The sequence below is a fragment of the Heterocephalus glaber genome, unplaced genomic scaffold (genome assembly GCF_053883595.1).
Source record: "Heterocephalus glaber isolate CG9 unplaced genomic scaffold, H.glaber_assembly_v1.0 deba00001066, whole genome shotgun sequence".
In the NCBI taxonomy this organism is placed as follows: domain Eukaryota; kingdom Metazoa; phylum Chordata; class Mammalia; order Rodentia; family Bathyergidae; genus Heterocephalus; species Heterocephalus glaber.
Window position 1 is genome coordinate 126,109 of NW_028258186.1, and position 17,231 is coordinate 143,339.

General features: G+C 39.6%; 1 long non-coding RNA gene across 1 annotated transcript in view; it reads left to right on the forward strand.

Moving 5' to 3' along the window:
* LOC101726662 (uncharacterized) overlaps nucleotides 1–17,231 on the forward strand; it is a 60,179-nt gene that overhangs the window by 27,667 nt on the left and 15,281 nt on the right. Inside the window, exon 5 of the long non-coding RNA XR_015450707.1 lies at nucleotides 1–17,231. This exon is cut by the window's right edge and continues 15,281 nt beyond it. This is a non-coding gene — a long non-coding RNA (uncharacterized LOC101726662).

The window sequence follows — 17,231 nt, forward strand, 5'->3', positions numbered from 1 at the left end:
TGTGAAAGAGACTCTCCAGGGCAAGTTGTCATTGGAAGGAATTCAGAGCTGCCATGTGTCATCAGTACATAGCTGAGGAGAAGCCACAAAAGGATTACCACTATTTCCCAAAAAAAGCTATTAAGAAGGTTATTGATTATTTTCCAAATAACTTCCACCTTCATCACAGGATATTGTGATCACTAAAGAGGCACTGTCAAGTATCTTTTAAAAATAGTTTTCTTCTTTTTATTTTCTTAATATTCACTAGGCTAGGTCTCCATTTAGAGCTCTCAAGTGATTTTTCTTTCTTTACCCATAACACTTATCCTTGCCCTTCTGGAAAATGGACTTGAATTGCTATTTCCGTCAGATGGCAGCTGGGTTTACTTAAAGATATTTGGGTAGGTCAGACACAAGTCCAGTTACACAAATCATTGTTGAATGCTGTCAACCTGTTGTCCCTGCCTCCTACACTTCCTTTCCTACTCTAACCTCTTACTGTTTTCTATATATGATTGGAGATACCATTTTTTTTCTTTCTGAACTCCAGGCTTTTAGGTACATGTCAGCAGGCTTTTTGGTGACATTTAAAGTAGAAAGGCATTTGATCTATATGATATCTAGCTGTCCATCACATGTAAGTTACCCACAGCATAACTAATATTAAACATAATGGCATCCATTATGATTAGCCTTCAAACCAATTCACTGGGGTATAGGAATATTGTAGCATTAGTCCATTAAGGATGTATAATGTTGGCGTTGGACCATCTCTCGATGGAGTTTCTCCCCTTTTGTGTTGATGGTTAAAGGTACATTTTGTTTCCTGTTATTCTGTGTTTATTCCAATACAGTGAGCATCACTGACCTACTAGTTAAGAGCAGTTGACTATATTCTACTACATTTCTTATTTCTCAATGCTCAGTTGAGAAAAAGAATTCTATCTAGAAAAGAGCCATTTTCTTCAGGTTCTGAACATCTGGAGGGCCCAGAACCATACACTACACTAATTTCAAAGTTGGAAACTTCCACGGGCTTCTCAAGCCTTCTAGCCACACTAAGAAGTGAAGTTTTCCTCTTCATTTTAAAATACGGGATCTAAGGTCATATCTCTTTCTTCTTTTGGTTTTTGTTGTTCTTTAGCTCATACAGGGGTATGGGTATGTAAACTTTGGCATTGGACAATTACCCATCATATGGCATGGTACGCTTCAGTTGGTACATTTGTTGCATCACAATTCAGAAGATGGTTTGTTTTGCCTTTTAAGATTTATTTAGCATATAGGTATGAAGGACCTCCTGTGAGCTAGGTGCTGTGCTGAACACTGGGGATGCACAGATGAGAAAGACACAGTCCCTGTTCTCAGGGAGCAAAGATGTAGATAAAATAGTTATCTGTCTAGCTGCATGAGGTCAAAATGATATGGAGTCTCCTGCTTCACACTAAAACTTTCTGTCTGAGGTTCTTCATCTTGGGATGAGGGTATGTGGTGGACACTCTTAGTTACTATCTAAAAGCTATTTCTTTCTTCTTTACTAAAAGAGTACTCATTTCCATTAGGTATGGAGCTAACAATTTAGTTAGGAGTTTTGATACTTTCAGCTTGTGCTAGACATTAGTAATGTTTACTAACTCATCCTTCACTCCAGAGAACATGAAAGACTAACTCCAAGCTCCCTGTAGTGAGTAGAATCATGTGGTTAGGTTTGCCCAAGGAGCTGGGAAGGCAAATGGCTGTGTGACTTCTGGGCTAAAACAGAGAAGAGCAAATGTGTGAGCTTTGCCAAGGTAACTAGCGACAATCTCTATGGCAGTGCTTCTGTCAGGTTTGGGTCCCTAAGTGACTATATGGAGCAAAGATCCTCATCATTTTGCACTGAACATAGAGCAGGGGTGAGAAGTGAACTATTATGGTAAGCCAGAGGAACTGTGAGGTTAATTTGTCAGCTAAGGTACAGCTGAAACCGTCCCTACAGGTTCATTATATTTCTTGTAGGATTGTACAGATCAGACTTCTATTTTTCTCATTCGTAGCTATGTTATTTGTGAACTTGTATGATCTTAGTCAAGTTACTTAACCTTCCTGTCCTTTGGTTTCCTCATCTGTAGCAGGGAGTTAATAATGCCTCCTCCCTCAGGGGGTCAGGGTGAGTACTGAAGAAATTAATACACAGGAAGCACCTAGAATAGGGCCTGGCAGATGACAAGTGCTATACAGTATTTGCTGTTGGGGAGAGTGCCCAGTGTGGGCCCTGGCTCTCATATTGTTCTATTACCTTTGTTGGTATAGTAAGAGTTAGAATGATCCATATGACGTCTTCACACTTAGTGAGCACTTAATACAAGGTCACTGCTATTTGGTGATTGTGCTTTTGTACTTAATTCTGGATATACATGCTCTGTCTGTAGGCTGTCTTAAAATGATATATGCGTTATCCTCCAAGACTTCCTTTTCAAGCTGGGAGGTAGTTAAGTGTATGGATTTCCAAGGATATGTCTGAATACAAAATAAAGACACTACAATATCAGCAAAACTTTAATTAATCAGGGAAAGCACTAACCAGAAGTGGTGCTATACATAAATTTGAGGGCAAAGCAACCCACAGAGAAGCTGCACTCAGAAGAATTAGCCTTGTATAATGAAGATTTGATTGTATTTGCTCTTTAGAGGTATTAAACAATATCTTCCATGCTCTTCATTTCAGATGAGAAAACTTAAGCCCGGGCAAGGAACAGGGCTGGTTTAGGATAACACAGTTAATAGCATAAGCTGAACTAAAGACCAGGGTTCTTGACTCAGCATTCACTGCTTCTTTATTTATGTTTGCATTTTGCATTTGTAAAACTATCCAGTCCTAAAATAAGAAGGCCATTAGTTTTTTGTTTCAAAACTCTCAAAAGCTTAGCAGAAACTCAGTCAAAAAGGTGTGGTTTGGAAAGAACCAGGGAATCCAGATAAGCAGCATAAGGTAGCGAAAGCTAGGTTCGGCTTTTAACATTTGTGCCATTTGGAAACCAATACAGAGCAACTGAAGCCCTGGACTTCAGAAAATTAAAGTAAGTCTGCTTTTATGCTCTGCCCTTTGCACAGATCATCCATTTGGTCAGTGCTGGGTAGCTCATGTCTTTGAATCCATCAAAAATGCCTTGATTTTCCTTTGTCTATTCATTGGCTACAAGGGTATCCTGACCATTCCAGATTTTGGATGGGCTGCCCAGAATCACCATCAACTTTGCTTCTTAGCCAAATAGAGGAAGGCAGAAATGAAAGAGTCCTACCAGTGTGTTTTGTGTGAGTTTCCTTGGACACAAACACAGGAGCAGGGTTTCTTTGGAGCAGCCGATCTCCCCATTTTGAATTTTGCTAAGTCAGGTAGTTGAATTCATTGAGGAATTCTGGGTTTTCTCTGTCTTGGGAAATTACTGATAACATCAGAGTCAGAAGGAGGTGGATAAAATGGAAAAGAAAATTCGTAAGAGTCATGCTAAGATTCAGATTTCCAACCCCACCCAATTCTTCCCCAGCTCTCCTTTTAGCTGCTACTTGCTTCCCAAGAAGCAGAAAACAATAGGCTACTGATTGAATTTAGGTCTAAACATCAGGCAGTTAAAGGGAAGGGAAGTAAAGCATAGTTACATTTAGAATCCAGGTCATATTACTGTGTTTCCATTAGGCAGCGTAGTCTGTGTGCCTAATACTTTACATGATGGCTCTGGCTCTGAAGCCCAACTTGAAAGCTCATTCATTTTGGTAACTATTCTCTTGTTCACAGTTTCTAGTGAACATTGTTGTAGTTAATGTCTTCTGAGAAAGTACAAAGGTTTTGTAGTGAAGAGAAGGAAAAGCATATTAATTCTAATTAATTCTAAATCTTTGGATAAAGGTATAGCCATTAGAAAGCTGAAGTTTATGGTAGGGAGACTAGCATACAAATTTTCTTGTTCCATTTATATTTCCTCCAGAATTTAAGTAACATGTCTACTCTGGTGAACTTCCTAGAGTAGGCACCATATTATTTAGAAAATTTCACTCATTTATCTGAAATTGTCTCACATACAACTGCCACTTGTATGCCTCTTTTTGTTTTATGATAGCCCTTTCTCTGTCTTTCTCTAGCATTCATTCTTCAATTAGGGAATTTGTACTGAAAGTCAATTACATGCCAGACAATACCAGCAGCACAATTGATATCGTGGTCACCAAGGCAGTGTTCCTCTTGTTCATTGCTCTGGAATAAACTACCCTCAAATCTTAAGTGCCCTAAAGCAACAAACATTTTACTGTATCCCACAGTTCAGGAATTCAGGCAGGGCTCAGTTGGGTGGTTCTTTTGATCAACACAGATCCCTCAGCAGTATTTGGCTGGCTCTTGCCTGGCCTAGAGGACCTGCCACAACTTCATTCATAGATCTCATGCCTTGGCAAGGATGGCTGCAAGACCGTCCTCAGCTGTTCCTGTTAACCAGAGCACCCACACAGGTGATTGAACTTACTTTTAAATATATTTTAACTGGCAAATTGAAATTGTATATACTTTATAGGGTACTTTATAGTGTCACATTTCGATAATGTGCACAATGTGTAATGATCAGATCAGGGTAATTGGCATATCTATCACTTCAGACACATCATTTCTTTATGTGGCAGCTTAGGGCTCCAAGTGCTAGTATTCCAGTGACCCAGATGGCAAAGTCCTAGCCTTTTGTGACCCATTGTCTGAAGTCTGAGAACAGCACTTCTACTGCATTTTCCTAGTCACACAATTCACTGAGGGCCAGACCAGATTCAAGAGAGCCAATTAGATTATACCTCTCAATGTAGGAAACACAAAGACTTGGTGAACAGCTTTAACAAATAGCTGCCCTTAAGCAGATTATATCCCTATGGAGTAAGAAGCAGATAGGTCAACAAATCATCCAGAGGCCCAGGCTGCCTTGAATACATGACTAGGAAGCCTATTAAATAGTCAGAGCCTTCTCTGACTAAGCAACAGAGGACCTGGGGTTGTTCCCTTGTTCTTGCCCGTTATGCTCCTGTGACACCCCCTACCCTCCTGCTCAGCATTTCACATTACACCACAAAACAGCCAACTTTGCTGGCAAACACATGCACAGGACACAACACAGCATCGTGCCTGCACACAGCTGCTTCCATCATTCTGATTGGTAACTGTCTGACCAAATTGAGAAATTGCTAAGCAAGTACTAATTATGTGGGCAAGTTCAATCAGAGCTAGCGATTGGTATTGCTGTTCTCTCTGCCAGGACTGTTCCCACTCTTCTTCATCTTACCAACTCTTACTTATCCTTTTGAATTCAGTGTGAGGATCTTCTTCTTACTGTAAAACTGCTTGACTGCCTTCATTTCAATTGGATTTAGATGCTTTCCCTTGGACTCCCTTAGTTCTCTCTTCTCCCAGCTTATCTCCATCATTTCTATACTTTCATATTTTATTGTAATCCTTGATTTACTTGGCTTTCCAGCTTCCTCCCCAAAGAGATGTATTGTAATCCAACAGATATGTCTGGAATTATGATGTCAGCTATATATTAGGTCCTCCCCAAGAGAGCTACAGATGTTAGGGTGATTCAAACTAATACATTCACTCCCTATACATTTAGGTCTTTCAGCCTGGTGGCAAAGGTAAATATTGAATTGCTACAAATTCAATGAGTGTTCCAAAAAGTGCCTGACTGAGTCACACAGGTAGTGATAGGGACTGTGTCATCTTCCCCATTGCTGCCATGGTATCTGGCATACAATAGCACCTCAACACATGTTTAAATGCATGAGTGAATGTTGGCAGTACATTCACTGAATGTTATGTCAGCAGAGTGTCATTTTTCTTATTGTTAAAATCTCCCTAAGATTTTACAAGAGTGGGCCATGATACCTTTTATTAAGAAACCACAGACAGAGGGAGCATTTGGACCCAGTCAAACCTCTTGACTGCCAGTCAGGTTATGCTAGGCCCTACTCATCCCTGGATCAGTCTGCTGTCTGGCTGGTAGCTGCAAGGTAGTGTCTCTCATTACGTGTTTTGCATTTCTCCCCTGTTAACCTTTGACTTCAGCTATCATGGCCCTGTTTACGGATGAAGCAAAGTTCCCCACTGCTCATTATGTCTAATCCTTTGGAATAATTTGTGGTAGCACCTAACAGGCTGTTGTGAGTTAGACCTCTCCTGGGTACACATACTTTGCTCTCTACCATGTTCTGGTGGACCTATTTGGCAGCTACATTGATCCTTTCTGGCAGGCTCTCTTTCTAGTATTGGCTTTCATTGATAATGATTTGTAGATATCAGATTCTTAGAACTGAAAAAATATATAGTCTTTGGAATCAGACATAATTGACTTTGAAGGGACTCTTCCGCTTGCTAGCTTTATTTCTTGGAGCCTAATTTTCTCATCTGTAAAAATAGAGATGGTAATCATGACCTTATAGGGTTAAGTGTATTTATCATGTAATTGATGAGAAAATGATAGTTCCTTCCCATATTCCATCATAATGTATTGACTTTTATATTCAAAGCAGAAATTATTGATTCCTTTTCCCTCCAGGACATCGCTTATTTTGCTGTGTTTTCCTAGGTAGGGATGGTAGTTGCCTCCAGGGCTGACCACACCATTATCAGAATTTCTGGATTGTAGTCATGTGGCAGCCTGGTTTCTTCGCCTAGAGAATCTAGGCTTCATGGCCTCTAGGACAATGGCTTTACTCCAGCTGTAAACTTTTCTTGCAACTCTAGCGTTATGCCAGAATAGAAGGAAAGTGAGAGACATAGCCTAGTTGGAAGAAGTGGGCTGCTGGAGGCATGCCCTTGAAGGTATGTATATATATATATATATATCCCCCAGCCCTTTTCTCTCCGCTATCTCTACTTCATGTCTACCATGCAGTGAGCAGCTTTGCTCTGCCATGCCATTCTGCCATGATGTTCTGCCTCACTGTAAACCCAGAAACAAGGGAACCAGGTGACCATGGCTTGAAACCTCCGAAACTGTGAGCCAACATAAATGCTTCCTCCTTTACATTAATTTTCATCAGTGGTCACAGTGATCAGAAGCTGATTAAAACAATGCAGAAGACTGAGGAGAAGTGAGAAAAAACAAAAAAATACAGCAAAATGGAGTGTTAGAGAACTCTGTCGAAGAGCATTTTGGAAAGATACACCATAGTACATTGGCTTCAGGGAAACTTGGACAGCTCTAGGTATGTTCGACACACAGGATGAGGAAAGTAGTGATGTTCCAATCCAGCTGTGCTCTCATAAATGCCAAAGAGAGCAAGACCAGCTCTCTTTGGATCTAGATCCTCAGACTTTCATAGGGATTAGAATCCATAATCCTGGCCTTCATTATAGAGATTATGTTTTAATATGTAGGACCAGGTACTCTGCATTTGAATTGGCTTCACACATGATTATGATGTTGGTGATATCCCCAGAACACTGGAGTCTCGTGTCCATAAAGTAGCCGATGGTTGTATTGGTAGTTTGGAAACCCTATAACACTCTTTTGGTGAGCTAAAGTCACCAAATCACTAAGTTAGTGAACTGGAGGGGACCTTAGAGGGATAATTTACCAATGCCACACAAAGATGGTACTGCTGGCATTTTTGCCTGGGCCATTCTTTGCTGTAGTGGACTGGTTGTCCTGTGCAATACAAGCAATAGCTCATCCTTGGTTCCCATCCACTAGATTCTAGTAGCAGCCCTCAGTCATTCTGGTGAGCAATTCAAACCTCACCCCATTTATTTTCTCATGCCTCCTAAGGGAGTAATGTCATCCCCACTGAGAACCACTGGTGATGTAGCCCCTTCATTTTATGTGGGAGGAAAATGAGTCCCAGAGCAGAGAAAAGAATTCCTAGTCTCACAGTGGGCTCTTGTAATAATGTACTCTCAGGTCAGATCTCCTCTATCCTATATTTCTATAACTGAGTTGAGGAACCTAAAGGTAGGCTTGCCTCCCAGGCTGGGTGGCAAGCTTTGTTAGAAATGACAGATATCTCACTAGGTCTCTGTTGTTTCTGACAGCATCAAGTACAGTGCTTGCTATATAACAGGTCCCTTGTAGATACTCACTGAGCTTAACTGAACCATAAAATCATCTTTATATGTGGCTCCTTAAAGAGGAATAGGATTTAGACCCCCTCCTAAGCAGTAAGGATTCTTTCAAGAGTGAATGGATTGGGCCAGGGATTTACTTTTTATTTTTTATATTTTTAAATTTTATTTTATTGGTATATTTTAGGCATACAATATAATGACATTCATCATTGGAAATTTGGACCTTTACATGATCTCACTTGGTTCTTATTTTTCCCCCTTCCCCTGCCCTCCCTTCAACCCCTCCATCCCTCCCTATTTACAAAGACTTTGTTTGCATTTTTTCATTTTGTCATATTAATTCCATTCCCTTCTTTCCTTTCCCCTACCCCTCCTACTTCCCCTTCCCCTTTGTCCCTTTTCTTCCTATTTCACATTATCTATTATGCCTTTTAGTCCTTATTTACACTTTCAGTTTCTCACACTAGAAAAACTATTTGGTATTTAGACATGTGTGTCCTGTTTATTTCACTTAAGAGTATCGCCTCAATGTGCATCCATTTAGCTAAAAATATCTCTAATTTTTTTCCTTCTGATGGCTGAATAGTACTCCATTTTGTAAAAAAACTGCATTTTCTTTATCCAGTCTCCAGTTGATGGGCATTTGGGCTGTTTCCAAGCTTTAGCTATCACAAACTGTGCTGCTATGAACATGGGTGCACATATATCACTGTGGTATGATTCTTTTAATTCTTCGGGGAAGATACCCAGCAGGGGAATAGCTGGGTCAAATGGGACTTCCAGTCCTAGTTCTTTGAGGTATCTCCATACTGATTTCCACAGTGGTTGCACCAGTCTACACTCCCACCAGCAGTGGAGCAGGGTTCCTCTTTCCCCACAGCCCCGCCAGCATTTGTTACTGATTTATTTCATGATAGCAGCCATTCTTTCTGGAGTGAGGTGGAATCTAAGAGTTGTTTTCATTTGCATCTCTCAAATGACCAGTGATGTTGAACATTTTTTCATGTGTATATTTGCTATTTCTACTTCTTTGTCTGAGAAAAGTCTGTTCATTTCAGATACCCATTTTTGGATTGGGTCTTTAAATTTGGGAGGTCTGATTTTTTTAAGTACTTTATAGATTTGAGGTAGTAGACCTTTGTCTGAGGAAGAGCAGGTGAAGACTTTTTCCCACATTGTGGGTTGTCTCTTCACACTGCTGGTGTTTTCTCTTGCAGTGCAGAAGCTTTTTAATAAGAAGAGATCCCACTTGTTGACTGTTTATGCTAGTTCACAGGCAACTGAGGTTTTGCTAATAAAATCTTTTCCTACACCAGTGTCTTCAAGAGTTCTACCTAACCTCTGTTCCAGGAGATTTAGCATTTCTAATATTTAGATCCTTAATCCATTTTGATTTTACTTTAGTGCATGGTGAGAGATATAGGTCTAGTTTTAATCTTTGACAAGTTGAAACCCAATTTTTCTAGCACCATTTATTAAAGAGACTATCTTTCCTCCAGTGAGGGTGTTTCACTCCTTTGTCAAAGATGAAGTGGCTGAATGTGTCTGGGGATGTTTCTGCATCTTCTAATCTGTTCCAGTGGTCCTCACGTCTGTTTCTTTGCCAGTACCATGCTATTTTTTAAATCACAGTAGCACTGTAGTATAGTTTCAAGTTGGAGGTTGTGATACCCCCTGCCATGTCTCTGTTGCCTAGAATTACTTTTGCTATTCTGAGTCTCTTGTTTTTCCAAATGAATTTTTGAATTGTTTTCCCAAGGTACGTGAAGTATGCTGCTGGGATTTCAATTGGGATTGCATTGCATCTATATAGCAATTTTGGAAGTATGGCCATTTTCACTATGTTGATTCTTCCAATCCAGGAGCAGGGGATATCTTTCCATTTTCTGATATCCTCTTGAATCTCTCTTTTCAGAGTGGTATAGTTTTCAGAGAAGAGGTCTTTGATTTCTTTCGTTAGGTTGATTCCTAGGTATTTCAGGGTTTTTTTGGATGCTATTGTGAAAGCAATTGTTTGCCCTATTTCTGTCTCAGTGAGTCTATTGTTTATGTAGAGGAAAGCGATTGATTTTTGTGTGTTGAGCTTGTATCCAGCTACTCTACTGAATTTGCTTAGGTCTAGAAGACTTTTGGTGGAGTTCTTGGGGTCTTCTATATAGAATATCATGTCATCTGCAAATAATGACAGTTTGACTTCTTCATTTCCTATCTTTATTCCTTTTATTTCTTTCTCTTGTCTAATTGCCGTGGCTAATGTTTCCAAACCTATATTGAACAGGAGTGGTGATAGTGGACATCCTTGTCTTGTTCCTGATTTTAGTGTGAAGGATTTCAGTTTTTGGCTATTTACTATGATATTGGCTGTTGGTTTTTCATAGATGGCTTTTATCAGACTGAGGTAGAGACCGTCTATTCCAATTTTTTGTAGGGTTTTTATCATAAATGCATGTTGGATTTTGTCAAATGCTTTTTCTGCGTCTATGGAGATGATCATATGGTTTTTGTTCTTGGCTCTATTGATATAGTATATTACATTGAGTGATTTGCATATGATGAACCATTCCTGCATCTCTGGGATGAATCCCACTTGGTCAGGGTGTATGATCTTCTTGATGATCATCTGTATTCTATTTGCCAGTATCTTATTAAGGATTTTTACATGTATGTTCATTAGTGAGATTGGCCTATAGTTCTCTTTTTCAGTTTGATCCTTCTCTGCTTTGGAGAACAAGGTGATGCTTGCTTCCAGGAATGAATTCAGGAGTATTGCTTCCCTCTCAATTTCATTGAAGAGTTTAAACAGTAGTGGCAGTAGTTCCTCTCTAAATGTCTTGCAGAATTCAACAGTGAAGCCATCAGGACCTGGGCTTTTCTTAGTTGATAAGTTTTTAATTACGTTTTCAGTTTCATTGGTTGATATTTGGTCGTTTAGAAGTTTTAGGTCTTCTTTGTGCAACTTTGGTAATTCATATGTATCTAGGAATCTGTCCATTTCTTCTGTGTTTTCCATCTTATTGACACATTAGGTTCTCAAAGTAGGTATTGATGATCCTCTGGATTTCTGCTGGGTGCATTGTAGTTTCACCCTTTTCATTCCTAATTGCATGGATTTGGGCCTTTTCTTTCCTTTTTCTGATAAGGTTGGCTAAGGGATTGACAATTTTGTTGATTCTTTCGAAGAACCAACTCTTGGCTTCATTGATTTTTTGTATTGTTCTCTTAGTCTCCATTGCATTGATTTCTCCTCTGATCTTTATAATTTCCTCCCTTGTATGAGCTTTGGGTTTGTCCTGCTCTTCATTTTCTAGAAGCTTGAGGTTCAGCATCAGGTTGCTTAATTGGGCTCTCTCTGTTTTCCTAATATGTGCATTCACTGCTATGAATTTCCCTCGTAAAACTGCTTTCATTGTGTCCCATAGATTCTGATATGTTGTATTGTCAATGTCATTTAATTGAAGGAACTGTCTGATTTCTTCTTTAATTTCCTCTGTGACCCATTGGTTATTCAGAAGTGTGTTGTTCAATTTTCATGTGTTTATGTAATTCTTGTGGTTTCTTTTGTTATTGATCTCCAATTTCATCGCACTATGGTCTGAAAATATACAGGGGATAACTTGAGTTCCTTTGCACTTACTTAAATACGTTCTATGAGTGAGTATGTGGTCTATTTTGGAGAAGGACCCGTGTGCAGCTGAAAAGAATGTGTATTCCGATTTTGTGGGGTAGAAAACTCTGTAAACATTTGTTAAGTTCATTTCTTCAAGAGTTCGATTGAGTTCTAGTATTTCATTGCTTATTTTTAGTCTAGTTGATCTATTTTTTTGTGACAGTGGGGTATTGAGGTCCCCCACTACTATTGTATTAGTGCATATATGGTTTTTCATGTCCATTAGTATTTGTTTTATATAGTTGGACGCACTAGTGTTGGTGCATAGATATTTGTGATTGTCATCTCTTTCTGTTGGATTGTTCCCTTTACAAGGATATAGTGTCCTTCTTTGTCTCTTATAATCAGTGTTGGTTTGCAATCCACTTGATGTGCAAAGAGGATAGCTACTCCTGCTTCTTTTCGGGTTCCTGTGGTATAGAGTATTGTTTTCCACAGTTTAACTTTCAGTCTATGAGTTTCTCTTTGAATTAAATTTGTTTCTTGTATGCAGCATGTTGTTGGATTTTGCTTCTTGACGCATTCTACGAGTCTATTTCTTTTGATTGGTGAATTGAGACCACTAACATTGATGGTTACAACTGAGACATATTGACTTATCATTGTCATGACTTTTTCTTGTTGTTGGGTTCTCCCCGTTTACATTTAATTTCTTGTCTCCCCTGATGGGTTCATTCTGCTGTGCTTCCAGGGGTTGTGATCCTCATTGACTGTTCCTAGGATATTGTGTAAAATTTTTTGGAGTGCTGGTTTGGTATTCATGAAGTTCCTAAGGTGCTCTTTGTCATGAAAGTATCTTATTTCTCCATCCATTTTGAAAGATAGTTTTGCAGGGTTCCTCAAGCTGGGTTGGAGGCTGTTTTCCTTTAGGGCTTGGAATACATCACTCCAGGCTCTTCTTGCCTTGAGAGTTTGGACTGAGAAGTCTGCTGTGATTCTGATGGGCTTTCCTTTGTATGCGATTTGTTTCTTTTCTCTAACTGCTTGTAGAACTTTGTTCTTCTGTTGGGTTTCTGTAATCTAACAATTATATGCCTATGTGTAGATTTTTTTTGATCAAGCCTAGTTGGAATCCTATATGCCTCACTTATGTGTATGTCATGTTCTTTTCCCCTGCTTGGGAAGCTTTCTGCCATTACTTCTGTGAAGAGATTTTTTGTGTCATTTGCACTCTCTCCTGTTTCGTCTAGCAGCTGCTGCATTGATTTCTCGTGGTCCCTTACGTTTTGAAGCAATTTTTCTTTTCCTTGTCACTAATTGCAATCTTATCTTCTATATCTGAAATTCTGTCCTCACATTGACTCATTCTGCTGTGTAGACTTTCAATGGAGTTTTTAGTCTCCTGGAAATCTGTTTGTATCTGTTTTATGGTTTCCATTTGTTTCCTATGTTGGGATTCCATCATGTTCCTCAGCTCCTCTCTAGATTTATCAGTCATGTCTTGCACTATGAGCACAATCTCTGCTGTTATCTTAGAAATTATTTCTGATTTTTTCCTGATCCTCTTTTGTTGCCAGTTCAGGGAGTCCAGGTGGTTGAGTATTAGAGTGTTCCATCTCCTTTCCCTTTGGGGTTGCTGTAGGTGATCTGGAAATCTGGTTTTGAGACTTATTTATGTGTTTTCTCTTTTCTACGTGAGTGGGGGGAAGTGCTGTTGGCACCCGTGTGGCTCACCTCCTCTTTGCTGGGAGCAGTGGAACGGCGGCCCGGAAGCCCCTACATCTGGGCTGGGCCAGGGATTTAGCTCAGTGGTTCTGGCACCTGCCTCGCAAGTGCAAGGTCCCAAGTTGATCCCCAGTACCAAAAAAAAAAAAAAAAGAGTGAATGGATTGTTTGTTTAGACTTTACTTTGAGGAGAAGCATTAGCTTATTAGCATATTCTTGATACATCAAGAACATTTTTCTGGACCTGATTCTCACTACAGTGTACAGGCCAGGAAGGCAGGGAATTTTGCCTTTGTTCATTGTTTATCTTCAGTTCCTAGAATGGTGCATAATATAGGATTAGACATTCAGTAAATATTTATGGATGAAGGAATGACTCACTTTATATATAAAAGGTGGTTTACTTTCTTCAGACGAGGTTTTATCCCACTGGAGAAAAATAACAAGTAAATATGAGTTCCAAGATAATGTATTTTCTTTTTTTAAATGTGTTCTACCCCCTCTGGATGATTTTTTTCGTGTGTTAAATTTATTTATTTATTTATTTGTTTATTTGCTTATTTATTTATTTATTTATTTATTTTGGTACTGGTGATCAAACTTGCTACCCTGCACCTGCAGAGCAGGGCGCGGAACCACTGAGCTAAATCCCCTGCCCCAAGATAATGTATTTTCAAAGAATACTTCTTTCTGAAACCCAAAGCGTTTTTGTCATCTACTAAGGAAATAGAGAAATGTCTCCTTTTTGAGCCTGCAGTGACAAATGCTGATGGCTGGACTAAAGTCTACAGAGAGAGACTGCTAGTACTGTTGCTCAGTGCACTGTCCTTTTCTCTGTCCTGTTCAGCCCTGTTGAGAGTAACATAGAGAGACCACTGATGGCCTGTGATGAGATTCACAGATGGCAGGGAACTGGACAGCCAAGTGAAAGCATCAGCTCACAGTCATTGGCTTTCAGACAGCCACGGAAGACCAAGTAAAAGAGAATGAAATGCCACAGGAAAAGAGTGGTGGGCTCCAAACCTCAACAAACCATACAAAGGTGATCTGCTTTAATAGCAGGAAGTGAGAAAAGGCCTTCAGTTTCAACTGATACAAAGATCAACAATGTCCAACAGACTGACATTGCTGTTCCAAAGGACTGATGTGACCCCAGACCATGATATTGAAGTCTAGTACCTATAGTATAGGAAGCAGTGGTCTATGCCTCCATTCACTCATTTACGTTATAGCTATGTGTATGGCATAGGTTATAGGGCCCCTAAACAAGCCAGAACCCATTCAGAAAATGAGCTGGATGTGGAAGGCTTTGTAACTCATTTGTATAGGGAACAGTAAAAATAACTGGAAATAATTCACTTGGGTAAGAGAGGGGTCTGCTCACAATTATGGCAACTTGCAAAGATTTGAAGAGCTGACATGGAAAGCAAAGAACAGCTTGGTTCTGTGCATCCCCTGATAATGAGGACCAATGGATCAAAATGCCTGCAAATCAGATTATTGGCTCAACATTAGGAAAACTTCTTAATGATGCTATGCTATCCAGCAGTGGAATGAGTTTGTTCATTCAGAAGTGAGTTTCTTGTCTTTGGAAAAGCCACTTGGCAAAGAAGCCATAGAAAAAGTTTAAACATCTGATGGGTTTGAACTTCATGACTTTTAAGGTTCTGCTCAAGCCTGAACAGGTTTGGGATTTTTAAGGTGATAAGTGAATCAGATTCAATGTAATGTAACTGTCACTACATGGCTCACTTAGGGCCTATGAGGCCATTACTATTGAATCAGTTTTTAGATACTTCTATCAGAGCTTTTGCATGAACACATGTTTAACATGCACTAAGGAGCAGTCCCTCTGCTATAAATCCCCATGTGTTCCCTGTCTTACTTTTTGCTCAGCCACGCATTCTCTGTTATATCTGTAAATATGCAGCTCAGGCTTGCTCAGGATTAATTTGCAGTAAGATAGAAAGGGGACAAATAAGTACCTGTGATTGGAGCAGCACTGTTTGTTCTCAGGGTCAGGATCAAGGCCAGGGGCCTTACCATGATTTCTGACCTGCTTTGTTTGCTTAGGTAAAAACAGCCTTGCTGTTATGCTGAGATGTTCTTTAGCTCTTTCAATATTTTCACTATTTGCAGTTGCTGACTTGTCTTATTTTGCTATGCTCTTTTCATGTGAAGTAAGGCCCACATGATGAAAATGAAAATAAACCAAATTATATTCAATGAAATGTAACCCCCTCTCTCCTAGCTGATCCTAGGAGTCTCCTGGTGTCCTCCTCCAGAGGCTATGACCACTTTCCTGTGGATCCTTTTAGAGTGAGTCTGTGCACACAAGCATAAGTGTAGTTATACACATGGTCTTCAGACCATCCCATCTGGCTCTTCCCACAAGTTCATGTGTTCTTTACCATATTCTCAGCTTCTCTGTGCTACTCTGTCCTGGATTTATCATTTTCTACTTCTCATCTGCTCTCAACCTGTTACCTTGACATGATAAGACCTTAATCTGGGGAGGGAAAAAGTAGAATTCATCAGTAAGAAAGAGAAAAACATTTCTAGTTTCTATTTTCATTCTTTATTGTCTAGCTTTACAAAATTAAATTATGCCTGTTCATCTGCTCCTGACTCACTGTACTCCACAAGCAAGCCATTTGCATCTTTGTTCACAACAACATCTTTCTCATTAGGCTGCTGTGGCAACTAATGTTTTAAGATTCTCAGAAAAACTCATAATAATAAAACCTTTCCATCCTAAGCGTCTATAAATTGAATTGAGACCAAAGCATAAAGTAGTATTATTAAAAAAGCTAAACAGTTTACAAAGTCAGCAATGCCACATTGAAGATTTAAGCCCTGTTGGTTGGGAACTCATTTAGAGCATATTTGCATTCTGTTGTTTGTAGATGTGGCCACATCCCCAGTTCACCTAATGCATTGCTACAGAATATGATGTGTTGAGGTGTCTAGAAATATGATGAATGGGAGCGGGGAGGAAATGAACCTATAGAACTTTAGAAATAGAAGGGTCTTCAATGATCAGCTAGTGTAGACTATCTTTGGATGCATCCCTACCAAGTGGTTGTCTCGCCTCTGCTTTGAGTACCTCCACTGACAAGGGACTTGTTATATCTTACAGAAGCTTATTCCATTTGGGCTGCTCTAATACAAAGTTCTTCAGGCTGCACAAAAACCCATTAACTAGTATCCTCTACTGCTCGATTCTAGGTTAAATTTCTTTGGGCAGACAGGCCACATCAAATCATTTGCCAGTTTGAAAACTCTTCACATAGTTAAAATACCCATCATTTTTGATCAACACATCAAGCTGTGAATGTGTCAGCTTCCTCTTTTGTATCTCATTGGTTCAGATAAGTTGAATGAGGTATATGAAAGGGACCTCAAATTAGAAGCAACTTGGACAGGAATCAAACTTGAAAGTATGTGTGAATAAGAAGATAAAGGCTGGTTTGGTAACACAGTTACAGAAACTGAAGCCTTTACTCAGGCTGATGCCCAGGAGCATGGCGCTCAGGAAACTGGGGGTGCAACCTCTCCTTGATTTGCAGAATGAAAAATGTTAGGGAACCATAGAATTTGGGGTAGGAAATGCCTCTAGAGATCATCTAGTCCAAGTCCATAATTTTATGTATGGAGAGATTTAACTTTGGAGAGGCAAGTATGCAGTGTCTCACAGCTAATATGTGACAGAAAAAAAAACTAATCCATGTCTTTTGATTTCCCAATTTAGTGCTTTTCTACATGGTTCCTTAAGGTGGGACACAGGTAAAAGCCAGCTAATAAAGGACATCCTTTCACCACCTTCTATTTTTGTAAACA